The sequence below is a fragment of the Capricornis sumatraensis genome, chromosome 16 (genome assembly GCF_032405125.1).
Source record: "Capricornis sumatraensis isolate serow.1 chromosome 16, serow.2, whole genome shotgun sequence".
NCBI lineage: Eukaryota > Metazoa > Chordata > Mammalia > Artiodactyla > Bovidae > Capricornis > Capricornis sumatraensis.
Window position 1 is genome coordinate 18465040 of NC_091084.1, and position 17924 is coordinate 18482963.

The window sequence follows — 17924 nt, forward strand, 5'->3', positions numbered from 1 at the left end:
GTTACTGTTATCATCTGCAGTGATTTTGGAGCCTAAGCAAACAAAGTCTGTCACTGTTTCCACTGTTTTTCCACATCTATTTGTCATGAAATGATGGGACTGGATGACATGATCTTAATTTTTGAATGCTGAGTTCTAAGCCAGCTTTTTTTACTCTACTCTTTCACTTTCATGAAGAGGCTCTTTAGTTCCTCTTTGCTTTCTACCATCAGGGTGGTATCATCCGCATATCTGAGGTTATTGATATTTCTGCCAGCAATCCTGATTTCAGCTTGTGCTTCATCTAGCCTGGCATTTCACATGATGTACTCTGCATATATGTTAAATAAGCAGGGTGACATCATACAGCCTTGACGTATGCCTTTCCCAAGGTGTACTGGTTCATTTTTGGAACCAGTCCATTGTTCCATGTAAAGTTCTAACTCTTGCTTCTTGACCTACATACAGGTGTCTTAGTAGGCAGGTAAAGTGGTCTGGTATCCCCATCCCTTTAAGAATTTTCCACAGTTTGTTGTGATCCACACATTCAAAGGCTTTAGCAGTCAATGAAAAAGAAGTAGACACTTTTCTGGAATTTCCTTGCTTTTTCTGTGATCCAGCAGGTTTTGGCAACTCGATCTCTGGTTCCTCTGCCTTTTCTAAATCCAGCTGTACATCTAGAAGTTCTCGGTTCATATACTGCTGGAGCCTAGTTTAAAGAATTTTGAGCATTACCTTGGAGCATGTGAAATGAGTTCAATTTTAGGTAATTTGAACATTCTTTGGCATTGCTTTTCTTTGAGATTAGAATGAAAACTGATCTTTTCCAGTCCTGTGGCCATGGCTGAGTTTTCCAAATTTGCTGGCATATTGAGTGCAGCACTTTAACAGCATTATCTTTAAGATTTGAAATAGCTCAGCAGGGATTCTATCACCTCCAATAGCTTTGTTCATAGTAGTGCTTCCTAAGGCCCAAAGTTTCTGGAAGTGGTGCTTCCTAAAGCCCACTTCTGGAAACACAACACAAACTACAAGGATATATTGTAGTGCACATATAACAAATACATAATAGCTATAAATGGAGTATAATGTATAAAATATTTTGAATCACTGTGTTATATATCTGAAACTAATATGGTATAGTAAATCAAGTATACCTCAGTTTAAAAAAAAAGGAATGCATTCTACATCTTACCTATTTGTTCTTCTTAGGCACCCCGTTCATTGGCTGGCATAAAATAGGGAATCATTGATTAAATGAACAAACTGATGAAGATTTTTATCCTTTATTGCAAGGGCATGTATAAATTCAAATTTTTCTTTCACTATCACCTTTTAAAGTAGGAAGGCAGGTATTTTATTGTTGAGGAAACAGGGAAGCAAACGACAGAGATGATTCACTATACACTGTGGTAGGTGGAGCCAGAGGTAAAGAACCCGCCTGACAATGCAGGAGATGCAAGAGATACTGGTTTGATCCCTAGGTTGGGAAGATCCCCTGAAGGAGGAAATGGCAACCCACTCCAGTATTCTTGCTCAGAAAATCCCATGGACAGCCTAAAGGGGTACAGTCCATAGGGTCATGAATAGTTGGATATGACTGAAGCAACTTATCATGCATGAAGTCTGCTAGCAGCCTGTCTGCTGACAGCTGTCCCCAAATCATGTTTATGAGAAAGCAACCTATGCAAAAAGCTAATTGTAGGAATGTTAAGGATTAATTTTCCAACTTTTATGAAATAAATGCCTTTTTTTTTTTTTAGGGTTTAGTCAGTGTATACCGGATGACAAACTTCTACCTGGAATTGGAAACAACAGTTTTCTTGTTAAATTCAATAGCTTCATTAATTCTTGAGAACCTATTTTGTACTAGTGACTGTATGGTGGTGGATGTTAAGGACTCAAATGAGTCATCTGTTGTTAATGAGCTCCCATCCTGGTGAAGGAGACCAAATTAATTGTGGTAAATATCTAATACATTGTAGCAACTGCTTAAATAGAAGTTGTTTTTTGCTTGTTAACTTAGTTAGTGTTTATCAAGTGCTTACTATGATTAAAGTCTTAGACTACACAGTTTATATGCAAAGTCTCATTTAATAATTCCATCAGTCCTATAAGGTCAAATCGCTATTCTCATGTTAGAGATGAAAAGCTAGAAATAAGACAATTGTTTTATGAGAGTATCTGATTGGTTCTTTATAGAAGAATCAGAGAAGGAATTTAGGAATAGAATGAACTGATCATAGTGGTCAAGGAAGAGCCCTAACATATTTTAAGACTATTCTTAATAAAAGAGTGAATATTCTCAATAAAAACAGAATTTTTGTCTTCCAGTCACCTTTGAAGCTTTTTTGGATCACATTTTGTCATGAAAATTTTATGTCTGGCATGGGTGCCTGGATATATGAGGAAAGGATATTAGGATGCTTCTGGTTGGAAGTGGCTGGAAGTGTGGAAACATCTTCCAGACTTTCTGGTCAGGTCTAGCAAGAAAAGAAATCATGATACAATTTCTAGTACTGGAATACTTCAGGATAAAAGAAGTTGAGTTTACTGCACATGGGCTGAATGAAGCAAACTGTATAACAATAGACTTCATAATCTAATACCTTTCACTGCATTTTGTTGTTCAGTAGCTCAGTCATGTGCAGTTCTTTGTGACCCCATGAACTGCAGCACGCCTGGCCTGTCCTTCACTGTCTCCTGGAGCTTGCTCAAACTAGTGTCCATTGAATCAGTGGTGACATCCAACCATCTCAGCCTCTGTCATCCTCTTCTCCTGCCCTCAATCTTCCCCAGCATCAGGGTCTCTTCCAACGAGTCAGTTCTTCACATCAGGTGGCCAAAATATTGGAGCTTCACCTTCAGCATCAGTCATTCCAGTGAATATTCAGGGTTGATTTCCTTTAGGATTGACTTGTTTGATCTCCTTGCAGTCCAGGGGGCTCTCAAGAGTCTCCTCCAACACCACAGTTCAAAAGCATTGATTGTTTGGTGCTCAGCATTTGTTATGGCCCAACTCTCACATGCATACATGACTACTGGTAAAACCATAGCTTTGACTAGATGGGTCTTTGTCAGCAAAGTAATGTCTCTGCTTTTTAACATGCTGTCTAGGTTTGTCATAGCTTTTCTTCCAAGGAGCAAGTGCCTTTTAATTGCATGGCTGCATTCACCATCTGCAGTGATTTTAGAGCCCAAGAAAATAAATTCTGTCACTATTTCCATTGTTTCCCCATCTATTTGCCATGAAGTGATGGGACCAGATGATATGATGTTAGTTTCTTGAATGATAAGTTTTAAGCCACTTTTTTTCTCTCTCTCTTCTTTCACATTCATCAAGAGTCTCTTTAGTTCCTCTTAGCTTTCTGGCATAAGGATGTTGTCATCTGCATATCTGAGGTCATTGACATTTTTCCTGGCAATCTTGATTCCAGCTTGTACTTCATCCAGCCCAGCATTTTGCGTGATGTACTCTGCACATGAATTAAATAATCAGGATGACAATATAGAGCCTTGGCATAGTCCCTTCCCAAATTGGAACCAATCCATTGTTTCATTTATGGTTCTCTTACTTTTTGATCTGAATATAGGTTTCTCAGAGGCAGCTAAGGTGGTCTAGTTTTGCCATCTCTTTAAGGATTTTCCTCAGTTTGTTGTGATCCACACAGTTAAAGGCTTTAGTGTAGTCAATGAAGCAGAAGTAGATGTTTTTCTGAGATCCAACCAGTATTGGCAATTTGATCTCTGGTTCCTCAGCCTTTTCTAAATTCAGCTTGTACATCTGGAAGTTCTTGGTTCACATACTGTTGAAGCCTAGCTTGGAGGATTTTGAGCATTACCTTGCCAGTATGTGAAATGAGTGCAATTGTGTGGTAGTTTGAAATTCCTTGGCATTGCCCTTCTTTGTGACTGGAATGAAAACTGATCATTTCCAGTCCCGTGGCCACTGCTGAGTTTTCCAAATTTGCTGGCACATTGAGTGCAGCACTTTAACAGCATCATCTTTAAAGATTTGAAATAGCTCAGCTGGAATTCCATCGTCTCCAGTTAGTTTGTTCATAGTGATGCTTCCTAAGGCCTATTTCACTGACTTTAGCAAGTATTATGTTTATGACTTGATCATAAAATTTGAAAAGAAAAATTAAAATCAGGCTCATTGTAGAATTCTGAATATGATAAAAATTATCTGAGAAAGCAGAGGCTCCATTTGTTTTCATTATGATGATTTCATTGCTTTCATGTTTCATAGTTATTGAGGCACTGAAGTACCATTTTCATGCATGCATACTAAATCACTTCAGTTGTGTCTGATTCTGAGCAGCCCTATGGGATGTAGCCCCCCAGGCTCCTCTGCTTGTGGGATTCTCCTGGCAAAAATACTGGAGTCAGCTCCCATGCTCTCCTCCGTGGTATCTTCCCGACCCAGATATCGAACCCACATCTCTTATGTCTTCTGTGTTGGCAGGGAGGTTCTTTACCATGAGCATCACCTGAGAAACCCTGAAGTACCATTATTTGAGAGTGAGATCAATAAGGACTGTTTGAGTAAGCAGAACTCATAAAATCCAGATTGAAAAAAGAATACGACTTTATTCAGTATTATGAAAGAGATCAATAACGTAATGTTCTCCTCTTCACTTGCATTGCTAACAAATTGTTAACAAAAGCAGCTTACCGGACTTTGCTCAAATTGGTATATGAGTCATATGTAATTATGTGGTATAAATAGCAAACAGTTGGAAACATTTAAGCCATTAAATCAGTTCAGTTTCTTTTAATAGATTAAAATTGCTGTGAAATACAATCTTATTTATACTTTTAATGAAATTTAATTAATTTATACTACTTCATCCACATTGATTTATTAAAATTTTTGAAATTGTGAGATGTGATTTAATGATTTATTCATTTATTTCCAAAGGTAAAAGTAAAGTAATTATTCTGCATTTCTGCAAGCTGATTAGTTCTATACAAGTTCTGGGTCAGTCAGTCTGTCTTGAATTTCTCTGTGTATATGAATTAAACCTAGGTGACTGTGGACAGTCTGATCTATTCTTAAGTTATCTGTTGAAAGACCATTAAAGCAGCTGTTTGTAACTCTAAAGCCTTTCTTTCTGAAAAGAATTGTTAGTTTCTAAAGCTCCTGACCATGTGATATGTTTTTCTGAGATTGCTTCTTCCAGCTTGCCCTCTAACAGGTTTTCATTTGTCATTATATCATTAATCAAATACCATAATCTAGATATGATCTGGCCAAAAAGGATTGAGAGTGACTGATGTGGAAACTGGAATTTTGTTAACGTGATTGGTGAGCTTTTCTTTCTTCAGGAGCATATGCTTTGGGTTCATGTTGAATTAGTAGTCAATTACCATGCCTTGATCATTTTGAAGTCATTCAGTCATGTTGGATTCTTTGCAACCCCATGGACTACAGCATGCCAGGCTTCCCTGTCCAGCATCAACTCGTGGAGCTTGCTTAAAAACAACAGAGAAAAGGATGTGACCTCAGGCTGCTTCTGAGTAGAATCTCATAATGCCTACATAAGTGATGTATTCCATGCCTACTCACTTGCTTCAGCAATCATCTTCTTTGGACCAAGGAACACACTCCAGGGCAGCAGAGCTTGATCAAACCTTATTTTCAGGGCTTCTAATCCAACAACTAGAGAGTGATAGTGCAGTGACAGCCAGGGAGCAGAGAGAAAGTACCACTTCACATCCTACACAGGCTCTAGATTCTCCAACATCAACCACATTCCCTATCGAGGGAATAATGGCCAGCACACCCTGAGGAAAGATATGATTGGTGTCCACATCAAAAGTAACCATCATGCCAAAATCAATGAACACTCACAGTCTACACAGGGGCACTCTGATATAAAATATCATATTAGAACCACAGTGGATAACTGATTTTTCTAAATTAGCATGGAGAGAGAAAGTTAAGTAAAATGAAAATGCAGAGAAGCTACTTCCACTTAAAAGAGCAAAGAATAGCCTCTGAAAGAACAGAAAATTAAACAGAACTCACCAATCTACCAGAACCCAACTTCCAAAAGGTGGTAAGAAAAGTGCTAACCGAATTAAGGAAGATTATCCATGGACATGTAGATCTCTGTAAGAGCAGAGTAGAAACTATAAAGATAAATTAACTAAAAAGATAATTCAATTTCTGAGAATGAAAGGAATCTAGAAGCAATGAATAGCAGATAAATGACACAGAAAAACTAACAGGTGATCTGGAAGATAGAGTAATGGAAATCACCCAACCAAAACAGCAGCCAGAAAGGCAAATAAAAAAAAGAAGAAGAAGAAGAAAGCAACATATGCTATCTATGAGATAAGATAAAACATGCCAAATATTCATAATACAGAAAGAGAACAGAGGGAGAAGGGGATCTAAAATGTATTTGAAAGAATTACGACTGAAAACCTCCCAAACCTAAAAAAGGAAGCAGATATCCAGGTACTGGAAGCACAGAAGGTCCCAAACAAGATGAACCAAAGACCAAGACATAATTAAAATGTAAAAGTTAAACAGAGAATTATAAAGGCAGCACAAGAAAAACAGAGTTACAAGGGAACCCTCATAAGAAAACAAGCAGATTTATCTGCAGAAATTTCACAATCTAGAAAGGATTGTCATGATATATTTAAAGTATCAAAAGGGAAAATCTTGTAAGCAAGGATTCTCTACCCAGAAAAATTAACATTGAGAATACAAGGGGAGAGAAAGAATTTCATAGACAAGCAAAAATTAAAAGAATCAGCAATACTAAACCTACCCTCAAAGAAGTAGTGAAGTGGCCTTTCTATATAAAAAAGATACTAGAATAAATAGGAAAAGGAAAATCACTGTAGGAAAGACAAATATATAAAATAATCAAAAATCACTTAAATAAGCCAATACATAAATTAAAAAGCAATCAAAACATTTTAAAAAGCAGTTATAACTATAATACAGAGTAAAAAAAGAAAATATGAACATTTAAAACAATACCAAAAAAAAAAAAACAAAATGGGGAGGGGAATATAAAAATGTATATCTTTTAGAATGTGTTTGAACTTGAATGACTGTCAGCTTAAAGAAGCTACATAATATTGGGCCAAATTACTTGCACTTCATATTAACCACAAATGAAAAATATACAATGGATGCACAAAGACAGAACTCAAGAAAGTTGAAAACAAAATCATTAAACAACAAAAAAGAAATGAACAAAGAAGTGCAAAAAGAACTGGAAAATGAGGAATAAAATAGGAATACATACATCCTATCAATAATTATTTAAATTTCAATGGAGTAAATGCTCAGATCAAAAGAGATAGAGTGGCAGAGTGAATGAAAAACAAGAACCTAAATATGTTGCCTACAAGTGAGTCACTTGATGGCAATGACACACACGGACTGAAAGTAGATGGAAAAAGATATTTTATGAAAATGGAAATGAAGAAATTCATGGTCACATACTCATATCAGGTAAACTAGACTTTTAAATAAATGCCATAAAGACAAAGAAGGCATTATATAAAGGGTCAGTACAAGAAGGGAAGGTTACGTTCATTACCACGTAAGGACCCAGTATAGGAGCACCTAAATATATAAAACAAATAATAAAAATCATAAAGGGAGAAATTAACAATAAGAGTAAATAATAGTAAGAAGCTTCAATACCCCACTGACATTAACAGTCAGATTATTCATACAGAAAATCAGATCAATATGGCAACAAAGGTATTTTTTTCTAATCACAACCATTTGAAATAAACCACTGGGGTGGGGGCGGGGGAGGAGAAAGAACAAGCACATGTAAACCTACATGTTATTTAAAAATGGGTAAATAATGAAATAATAAGTATCTTAACACAGAGGAACATGAAAATGAAAACACTTACAAAATCAATAGGATGCAACAGAAGTAGTTTTAAGAAGCAGGTTCATAGTGATACACACCTTCCAAAAAGGGCTATTTCAAACAAAAATTGAATAGAGGAGTACACTCAAATTCATTCTGTGAAGCCATAATCACACTGATATTAAAACCAGCCAAAGACAACAATAAAGAAAATGACAGATCAATACCTTTGATGAATATAGATATAAAAATCCTTAATAATATTAACAAACTGAATCCAACAATATATAAAAAGGATTATACACCATGATCAAGTTGCTCATGAGAATGGTTCAACATGGAAATCAACCAATGTGATACACCAAATTAGCAAACAAAAGACATACCACATGATCATAGACAGAAAACATTTGATAAAATTCAACATGCATTCATGAAAAATCTCTTACTAAAGTGGGCATTGGGGGAACATAACGTAATAAAAATCATGTATGACAAACTCACAGCCAACATTATATTCAGTGCTAAAAAGCTGAACGCCTTCCTGCTAAGTTCAGGAACATGATAAGGATGCCCATTCTCACTGCTTTTATTCAACCTAGTATTGAAAACCTTAGCCACAGCAATCTGACAAGGAAAAGAGATTAAATGTTTCCAAATTTGAAGGGACGATGTAAGACTTTATTGCAGCTGACATGATATTTCATATAGAGAATCCTAAACACTCCACCTGAAGTCTATTTGAACTGACAGTGGATTCAGTGAGGTTTCAGGATACAATAAACCTAAATCAGCTGCATTTTTTTTACACTAGTCTATTTCTGATAAGGAAATATCAGAAAGAGAAAAAAATCTCATTTAAAATTGCATCAACAAAATAAAATGCCTAGTAGTAAACTTAACCAAGGAGGTGAAAGACCTTTATGTTAAAAACTATAGAACATTGTTAATTAAACCTGAGGATGATTTAAAGAGATGGAAAGAAATCTCATAAATTAAAAGAATTACTGTTGTTAAATGGCCATAGCAGATAAAGCAATCTACAGATTTCATGCAGTTTCTATACCCAGGACATTTTTCACAAAACCAAAACAAATGAAAGTGACAGAATTGCCAAAGATTAATGTAGGAGAGAAGAAAGTTGGAAGTATTACCCTTCTATACTTCAGACTATATTACAAACCTACAGTAATCAAAACAGTGGCATATTGATACAAACAATGGAGCACAAAAGAGAGCCCAAAAATTAACCTACATTCCTATAATCAATCTATAAGGAAGGTACTAAGAATATTCATTGGAGAAATGGATTCTCTTAGATAAGTGGTGTTGGGAAAACTGGACAGTTACATGTAAATCAGTGAAATTATAACACCCTCTTATACCCTATACAAAAATAAATTCAAAATGGTTTAAAGATAAAACTCCTAGAACGTAACTTAGGCTAAACATTTTCTGACACAAATCATAGCAGTAGTTGGCTCAAGTGGTAAGAATCTGCCTGCCAATGCAGGAGCTGTGGAGATGCAGATTCGATCCCTGGCTTGGGAAGATCCTGTGAAGGAGGAAATAACAATCTACTCAAGTATTTTTGCCTAGAAAACCTCTGGACAGTGGAGCAAGGTGGGCTACAGTCCATGTGGTCACAAAGACTTGGACATGACGGCATGCATCGATCAAGCCTTAAGAGGACATGACAGCGTGCATCGATCCAGCCTTAAGATGCACCCATGGCAAAAAGAAATAAAAGCAAAAAAAAAAAAACAAAAAAACCCCCCAACAACCATATGTGGGACCTATTAAAACTTACAAGTTTTTGAACTGCAAAGGCAATGATCAACAAAAAGAGCCTGCAGAATGGGAGAAAATATTTGCAAATGATTTCACTAACAAGTGGTTAATACCCAAATAGTTCATGCAAACAGCTCATACAATTTAATATGAAAAAGCAAACAATTCAATCAAAAAATGGGCAGAAGACTTAAATATTGTTCTTTAGTTGCTCGGCCATGTCCAAATGTTTGCAACCGAATGGACTGCAGCACACCAGGCTTCCCTGTCCTTCTCCATCTCCCGGAGCTTGCTCAAACTCATGTCCATTGAGCCAGTGATGCCATCCAACCATCTCATCCTCTGTCATGACCTTCTCTGGCCCTCAATCTTTCCCAACATCAGGGTCTTTTCCAGTGAATCAGCTCTTCACATCATGTGGCCAAAATATTGGAACTTTACCATCAGCATCAGTCCTTCCAGTGAATATGCAGGGTTGATTTCCTTTAGCATTGACTGGTTTGATCTCCTTTTAGTCCAAGGAAGTCTCAAGAGTATTCTCCAACACCATATTTTGAAAACATCAATTCTTCAGTGCTAAGCCTTCTTTATGGTCCAAATCTCACATCCATATATGACTAATGGAAAAACCATAGCTTTGAACACATCTTTGTTGTCAAAGTGATGTCTCTGCTTTTTTAATATGCTATCTAGGTTTGTCATAGCTTTTATTCCAAAAAACAAGCATCTTTTAATTTCATGGCTGCAGTCACCGTCCACAGTGACTTTGGAGCCCAAGAAAATAAATTCTGTCACTGTTCCCATTGTTTCCCCATCTGTTTGCCATGAAGTGATGAGACTGGATGCTATGATCTTTGTTTTTTGAATGTTGAGTTTTAAGCCAGCTTTTTCACTCTCCTCTTTCACCTTCAAGAGGCTCTTTAGTTCCTTTTCACTGTTTGCCACAAGGGTGGTGTCACCTGCATATCTGAGTTTATTGATATTTCTCCCAGCAATCTTGATTTCAGGTTGAGCTTCATCCAGCCTGGCATTGCGCATGATAAGTTAAATAAGCATGGTGACAGTATACAGCCTTGACATACTCCTTTCCAAATTTTGAACCAGTCTATTGTTCTGTGTAAGGTTATAACTCTTGCTTTTTGACCTGCATGCAGGTTTCTCAGGAGGTAGGTAAAGTGCTTTGGTAGTCCCATTTTTTAAGAATTTTCTCCAGTTTGTTGTGATCCACATGGGCTTCCCTCATATCTCTTGGTAAAGAATCTGCCTGCAATGTAGGAGACCCATGTCTGATTCTTGGATCAGGAAGATCCCCTGGAGAAGGAAATGGCAATTCACTCCAGTATTCTTGCCTGGAAAATCTCATGGACAGAGGAGTCTGGTGGGCTACAGTCAATGGGGTTGCAAGAGTTGGACACGGCTTAGCGACTAAACCACCACCACCGCACAGTCAAAAGCTTTAGCATAGTCAATGAAGCAGAAGTAGATGTTTTTCTGGAATTCCCTTGAATTTTCTATGATCCAATGTATGTTGGAAATTTGATCTCTGATACCTCTGCCTTTTCTAAATCCAGCTTGTACATCTGGAAGTTCTCAGTTCACATACTGTTGAAGCCTAGCTTGAAGGATTTTGAGACCCAGGTACCCACAATGATGTGATCACGCACCTAGAGCCAGACATCCTGGAGTATGAAGTCAAGTGGACCTTAGGAAGCATTCCTACAAACAAAGCTAGTGAAGGTGATGGAATTCCAGCTGAGGTATTTCAAATCTTAAAATATGATGCTATTAAAGTGCTGCACTCAATAAAACAGCAAACTCAGCAGTGGCCACAGGACTGGAAAAGGTTAGTTTTCATTCCAATACCAAAGAAGGACAGTGCCAAAGAATGTTCCAGCTACCACATAATTGCACTAATTTCTCATGCTAACAAGGGAATTCTCAAAATCCTTCCAGCTAGATCTAAATGTGCTTTTCTCCAAATAAGATATACCAATGGCCAACACTCATGTGAAAGATGATCAACAGTTTTGATTATTAGAGAAAGGGAAGTCAAAAGTAAAATGAGGTATCACTTCACACCTATCAGAATGGCTACCATCAAAATGTTTACAAATAAATGCTGGAGAGGGTGCAGAGAAAAGAGGGAACCCTTCTGTACTGTTGGTGGTAATGTAAATTGGTGCAGCCACAATGGAAAACAATATAGTGGTTCCTTAAAAACCGACTACAAATACAGCTTCCATGTGAATCAGCAATCCTATTTCTGGGTACATATCCAGAAAAAATAAAAACTATAATTCAAAAGGATTCATGTACTTCAATGTACTTGTATGTGATATCTAAATAATAAAACGAATGAATAATAAAGCAGATAGACTCATGTATATACAGAACAAATTAGTGGTTACCAGCACAGAGAGGAGAGGGGGAGGAGATAGGCTAAGGGATTAAGAGATACAAACTACTGTATAAAGTAAATAAGCACCAAGGAAAATATAGCCATTGTTTTATCATTTTAAATGGAGTATAATATATAAAACTACTGTATAACTATGTCATATATCTGAAACTAATATTATATTGAGAATCAGCTATACTTCAATTAAAAAAAGAGAAAATGATGACTTTTAATTTAGGAATCAACAGGGTAGGAGCCTAGCTAGTTGTTAGGACAGAGTGATGAATAACTTTGTGAGTGACCTTCTAAGAAATACATTTGCCTAAATAGGCTGTACTTCTAGGTGGCTAGGAGAAATAATTGCTAACATGTGGCAGAGTTTAGCATATGAGAGCTGTGACCTTGATATAAAGGTGGTGTTTGCAGAAGTTCAGCATTCCTGTGGTAAACAGGTGCAGCAAACAGGCAATTTTCAGGGAACCATCTGACTAAATTCAGCCGAGGCACTGTGGGGATGGTCACCAAGGGAGGTTTTTGAGTGACCAAAGTGTAAGCCATTACTTCCTACACAAGACAGTTACCAGCCATGTGTTTGAATCAACTCTGTAACAAAAGTTAGGTAAGTGGAAGTAGGTGACATAAATTACAAGAAAAGGGATGGAGGGAATGAAATCATTAAAGGATGGCCCCCTGCCAAGCCCTTAGTTCATTCAACATATACTGAGTATACCCTATGGGCCAGGAAATGGTAGCTACAGAAATTGTGACTAATTTAATTCTTGCCACATAAAACCACAATGTTATGCAGTTTGAAATATTCTTTTTCTTTTCCATAACAAATGTTGAAGCTGGAGCTCAGGGAACTGAATTAATTTCCCCAGATAACCTGTAGTATCATGTTTTTGGCCCTAATACTGGCTGCCCTCACTTACAGAATTACAGAAGGATTTATGAGTACTAGCATTTGTAAGGGATCACTTTCCTAACTCTGGAAGAGGTACTAATAATGGTGTGTGGTTTCCTTTTGAGAGCCACGAGGCACTGAAATACAGCTTTGGCTTGGAATAGTGCATAGTCCTCCTGAGATTCGTTGACACTACTGACTGCTGATCATTTCTGATAATTCAAGGGAGCCAAATTGAAGTCATAGAGGAAAAGACTGTAAATATGTTAAAATCTATTTTCATTCTTGCTTCAGCCAAGTCAATGCCTATAAAAGGAAAAGAAAGCATTGTGAGAAGAGTCAGGTATAAACAAAGGTGCTGAGGACCAGGATTGTGTTTTATACACTGTGGCTCATGACATATGGAACTCTGTTTTAGAAAGGAATAGAGTGCAGCTCACAGAGACTAAAAGGACTGTGTTTAATAGGCTACTCAGTGATCTAATCATGACGTCTTTTAAATGAAACTTAAGATAGCAGTTAAAATGAAGCTTCAGCAAGTTTGGACAATTAAATATCAAAAGACATTGAAAGAAAATACCTTTGTACAATCAGTTCAGTTCAGTTGCTCAGTCGCGTCCGACTCTTTGCATCCCCATGAATCGCAGCACGCCAGGCCTCCCTGTCCATCACCATCTCCTGGAATTTACTCAAACTCACGTCCATTGAATCGGTGATGCCATCCAGCCATCTCATCCTCTGTCGTCCCCTTTTCCTCCTGCCCCCAATCCTTCCCAGCACCAGAGTCTTTTCCAATGAGTCAAATCTTTGCATGAGGTGGCCAAAGTACTGGAGTTTCAGCTTTAGCATCATTCCTTCCAAAGAACACCCAGGGCTGATCTCCTTTAGCATGGACTGGTTGGATCTCCTTGCAGTCCAAGGGACTCTCAAGAGTCTTCTCCAACACCACAGTTCAAAAGCATCAATTCTTTGGAGCTCAGCTTTCTTCACAGTCCAACTCTCGCATCCATACATGACCACTGGAAAAACCAGAGCCTTGACTAGATAGACTTTTGTTGGCAAAGTAATGTCTCTGCTTTTCAATATGCTGTCTAGGTTGGTCGTAACTTTTCTTCCAAGGAGTAAGTGTCTTTTAAATAACTGACAGTAAAAAGCAGCAGGAAAGAGGAATCAAGAACAATTGTTGAGGTCTGTGATAGATATACATTGATACATATTTTATCAGTAATAAATTGAAATAAGCTTAATACATTACAGTCCCATGAATACTATCACTAATACTTAGCAGTATTGTGATGCAATGGAAGAGTAAACTGTTTTCTTAGAAAATAGATTTAAGAGAAATATAAGATTAGTGAAGGAGATCTCTATGTAAACCAATCAATCAAAACATGAAAGCATTACAGATAGATTTTAAAAGATAGGTGGTTTTAGGTCAATGAGTGTTTTTCCTATGTTTTCCTCTAAGAGTTTTATGAGGTACCACCTCACACTGGTCAGAATGGCCATCATCAAAAAGTCTACAAACAATAGAGAGGTCCACAAATGCTAGAGGTCTACAAATGGTAGAGACGGTGTGGAGAAAAGGGAACCCTCTTATACTGTTAGTGGGAATACAAACTGGTACAGACACTATGGAGAACAGTATAGAGGTTCCTTAAAAAACCAAAAGTAGAACTACCATATGACCGAGTGATTCCACTCCTGGGCACACACCCTGAAAAAAACCATACTTAAAAAAAAGGAGAAAAAAAAAAAAACCAAACACATGTACGACAATGTTCATTGCAGAGCTATTTACAATACCCAGGACATCGAAACAACCTAAGTTGTCAGCAGATGAACGTATAAAGAAGATGTGATATATACAAGCAATGAAATAATGCTTTGCTTAGCCATAAAAGGAACAGAATAGGGTCCTTTGTCAAGACGTGAGTGTACCTACAGTCTGTCATACAGAGTGAAGTAAATCAGAAGTGAAAGTTGCTCAGTCATGTCCCACTTTTTGTGACCCCATGGATTATATAGTCCATGGAATTCTCCATGCCAGAATTCCAGAGTGGGTAGCTGTTCCCTTCTCCAGGGAATCTTCCAAAACCAGGGATTGAACCCAAGTCTCCTGCATTGCAGGCAGATTCTTTACCAGCTGAGCCACCAGGGAAGCCCAAGAATGCTGGAGTGGGTAGCCTATGCTTTCTCCAGTGGATCTTCCCAACCCAGGAATCGAACTGGGGTCTCCTGCGTTGCAGGCAGATTCTTTACTTGCTGAGCTACTAGGGAAGCCCCAAGAGAACAACAAATATTGCATATTAGCAGAGAAGGCAATGGCACCCCACTCCACCACTCTTGGCTAGAAAATCCCATGGACGGAGGAGCCTGGTAGGCTGCAGTCCATGGGGTTGTGAAGAGTTGGACACGACTGAGCGACTTCACTTTCACTTTTCACTTTCGTGCATTGGAGAAGGAAATGGCAACCCACTCTGGTGTTCTTGCCTGGAGAACCCCAGGGATGGGGGAGCCTGTTGGGCTGCCGTCTATGGGGTCGCACAGAGTCAGACACGACTGAAACGATTTAGCAGGAGCAGCAGCAGCACTTTTATGAGGAATCTAGAAAGAATGATACAGATGAACGTACTTACAGGGTAGGAATAGGAGTGCAGATGTAGAGCAAGGATGTGTGAACACACGGAGGAAGAGGCAGGTGGGTTGAATTGGGAGATTAGGCTTGACATAAATACACTACTGTGTGTAAAATAGATAGCTAGTTAGAACCTGCAGTATAGTACAGAGACCTCAGATCTGTGCTTTGTTCTGACTTAGATGGGTAAGATAGAGGGGTTGCAGTGGGAGGGAGGTCCTAGAATAAAGGGATATATGTATACATATAGCTGACTCACTTGGATGTATAGCAGAAACTAACACAACATTGTAAATCAATTATACTCCAATAAAAATTTTTTAAAATAAAATAAAAGGTTAGACCAACCTAGACAGCATAATAAAAAGCAGAGAAATTACTTTGCCAACAAAGGTCCGTCTAGTCAAAGCTATCATTTTTCCAGTATTCATGTATGGATGTGAGAGTTGGACTATAAAGATAGCTGAGTGCCAAAGAATTGATGCTTTTGAACTGTGGTGTTGGAGAAGACTCTTGAGAGTCCCTTGGACTGCAAGGAGATCCAACCAGTCCATTCTAAAGGAGATCAGTTGTGGATGTTCATTGGAAGGATTGATGCTAAAGCTGAAACTCCAGTACTTTGACCACCTCATGCAAAGAGTTACTTCATTGGAAAAGACCCTGATTTTGGGAGGGATTGGGGACAGGAGGAGAAGGGACAACAGAGGATGATATGGCTGGATGGCATCACCGACTCGATGGACATGGGTTTGGGTAAACTCCAGGAGTTGGTGATGGGGCCTCAAAGAGCAGGACATGACTGAGCAACTGAACTGAACTTCCTAACAGAAATTGTTAAATTAAGACAAAATGGAGATACATGTAGCACCTTAGTTTTCCAGATGTCAGTTGACAGTCTCTTGGCATTTTGCTGAGAGCAGAGTGCTTGATATAATGTTTTTACTTGCTTTGATGACAATTCCATCTTCTAGAACGCATGTAAAAAATTATGGAAATTGATGGATTAATTCTCTGAATATATTTCTTTCTAGCAAGGATGGTTGGTTGTGAAAATGTAAATGATAGAAATCTCAGGAGAACATGATCATATCATCCTAGAGTTCATTATAGCCAAGAAAAGAAACAATGGGTAGACTTAGACAAGCACCCTGAGCTTTAGAAAAGTAGAAACCAGAAGTTCTTGAAAAGATTAAAGTTTAATTTCATGAAATAAAATTCTAAAATACTATTAAATGGAAGATAGTATCTCTACAGACATACACACACAAACACAGAGAAAGTGTTTTCACTCTCCATATATTTTTGCAATAAGAGTGATGTTAACCATGATATATAAAAATGTACTGGGTATAGAAGCTCCTATATTTTGGATTAGGTTCTAAAAGTTGTTTTTTTTTTCTTTTTCATTGTTAATAAATCCAAAGTGTCTTAAGGGAATTCAGATTCCAATGCCCAACTGAGTTTCCAACAAATAGGTGTGAGATTTTAAATATACAATTAGTGTGGAATCTTAAATCAGGCATAATCCTTTTTCACTTGATTCACATAATCCTCTTTCACTTGAACCAGGTATGGTTCATCTATATCAAAATTAGGCTGCAACAAGAAATCTCTTCTTTCAGTGATCTCCAGAAATGATTTAGAAATGCTTTAGTAGTTACTGAATCCGGAGCAAGGCAGTCACTATGTTTACTTCATGTTCTTAAATAAGCATTTACCTTACCTAGGATTAATACTAAGCCCACAGATATGCAGTGTTCTAGCCACACAGTCAAAGGTTTTTTTCTCCCTCTCATTGATAAATTGTCAATTGCATAAACATGGCACTTTTTGCATGTGTTGTAAATTAACGTTAGTAGTTACCATAGATTTTGCAAAATACAGTTACAACTAATTGAAGTCCACTTTCAAATGACACACTATGCTGCTTCATGACTAGTATATAATATTATAATATATATTTGTAGTCTATAATATAGTGAACATGGGGTTCCCAGGTGGCACTAGTGGTAACAAACCCACCTGCCAGTGCAGGAGACCTGAGTCAGGGCTTTGATCCCTGGGTCAGGAAGGAGATCATGGTCACCTACTCCAGTATTCTTGTTTGGAGAATCCCATGGACAGCGGATCCTGGTGGTTTACAGTCAGTAGGGATGCAAAGATTAGGACATAACTGACGTGACTTAGCATGCATGCCTAGTGTATAAATATAATAGTATATATATATATATATAATTGTATATATATGTATCAATGTATTATAAATAGTGTATACATATAATAGTATGTATATATATAATAGTATTACAGCTGAATATGCCCCATTATTTCCTCCTTCTTCCTTGTGCCATTGCT

The 17924-nt window shown here is 37.7% G+C and overlaps 1 protein-coding gene across 1 annotated transcript in view; it reads left to right on the plus strand.

The window, feature by feature from the left end:
* Positions 1-17924, plus strand: part of GUCY1A2 (guanylate cyclase 1 soluble subunit alpha 2) — a 474198-nt gene that overhangs the window by 178377 nt on the left and 277897 nt on the right. The window lies entirely within an intron of this gene.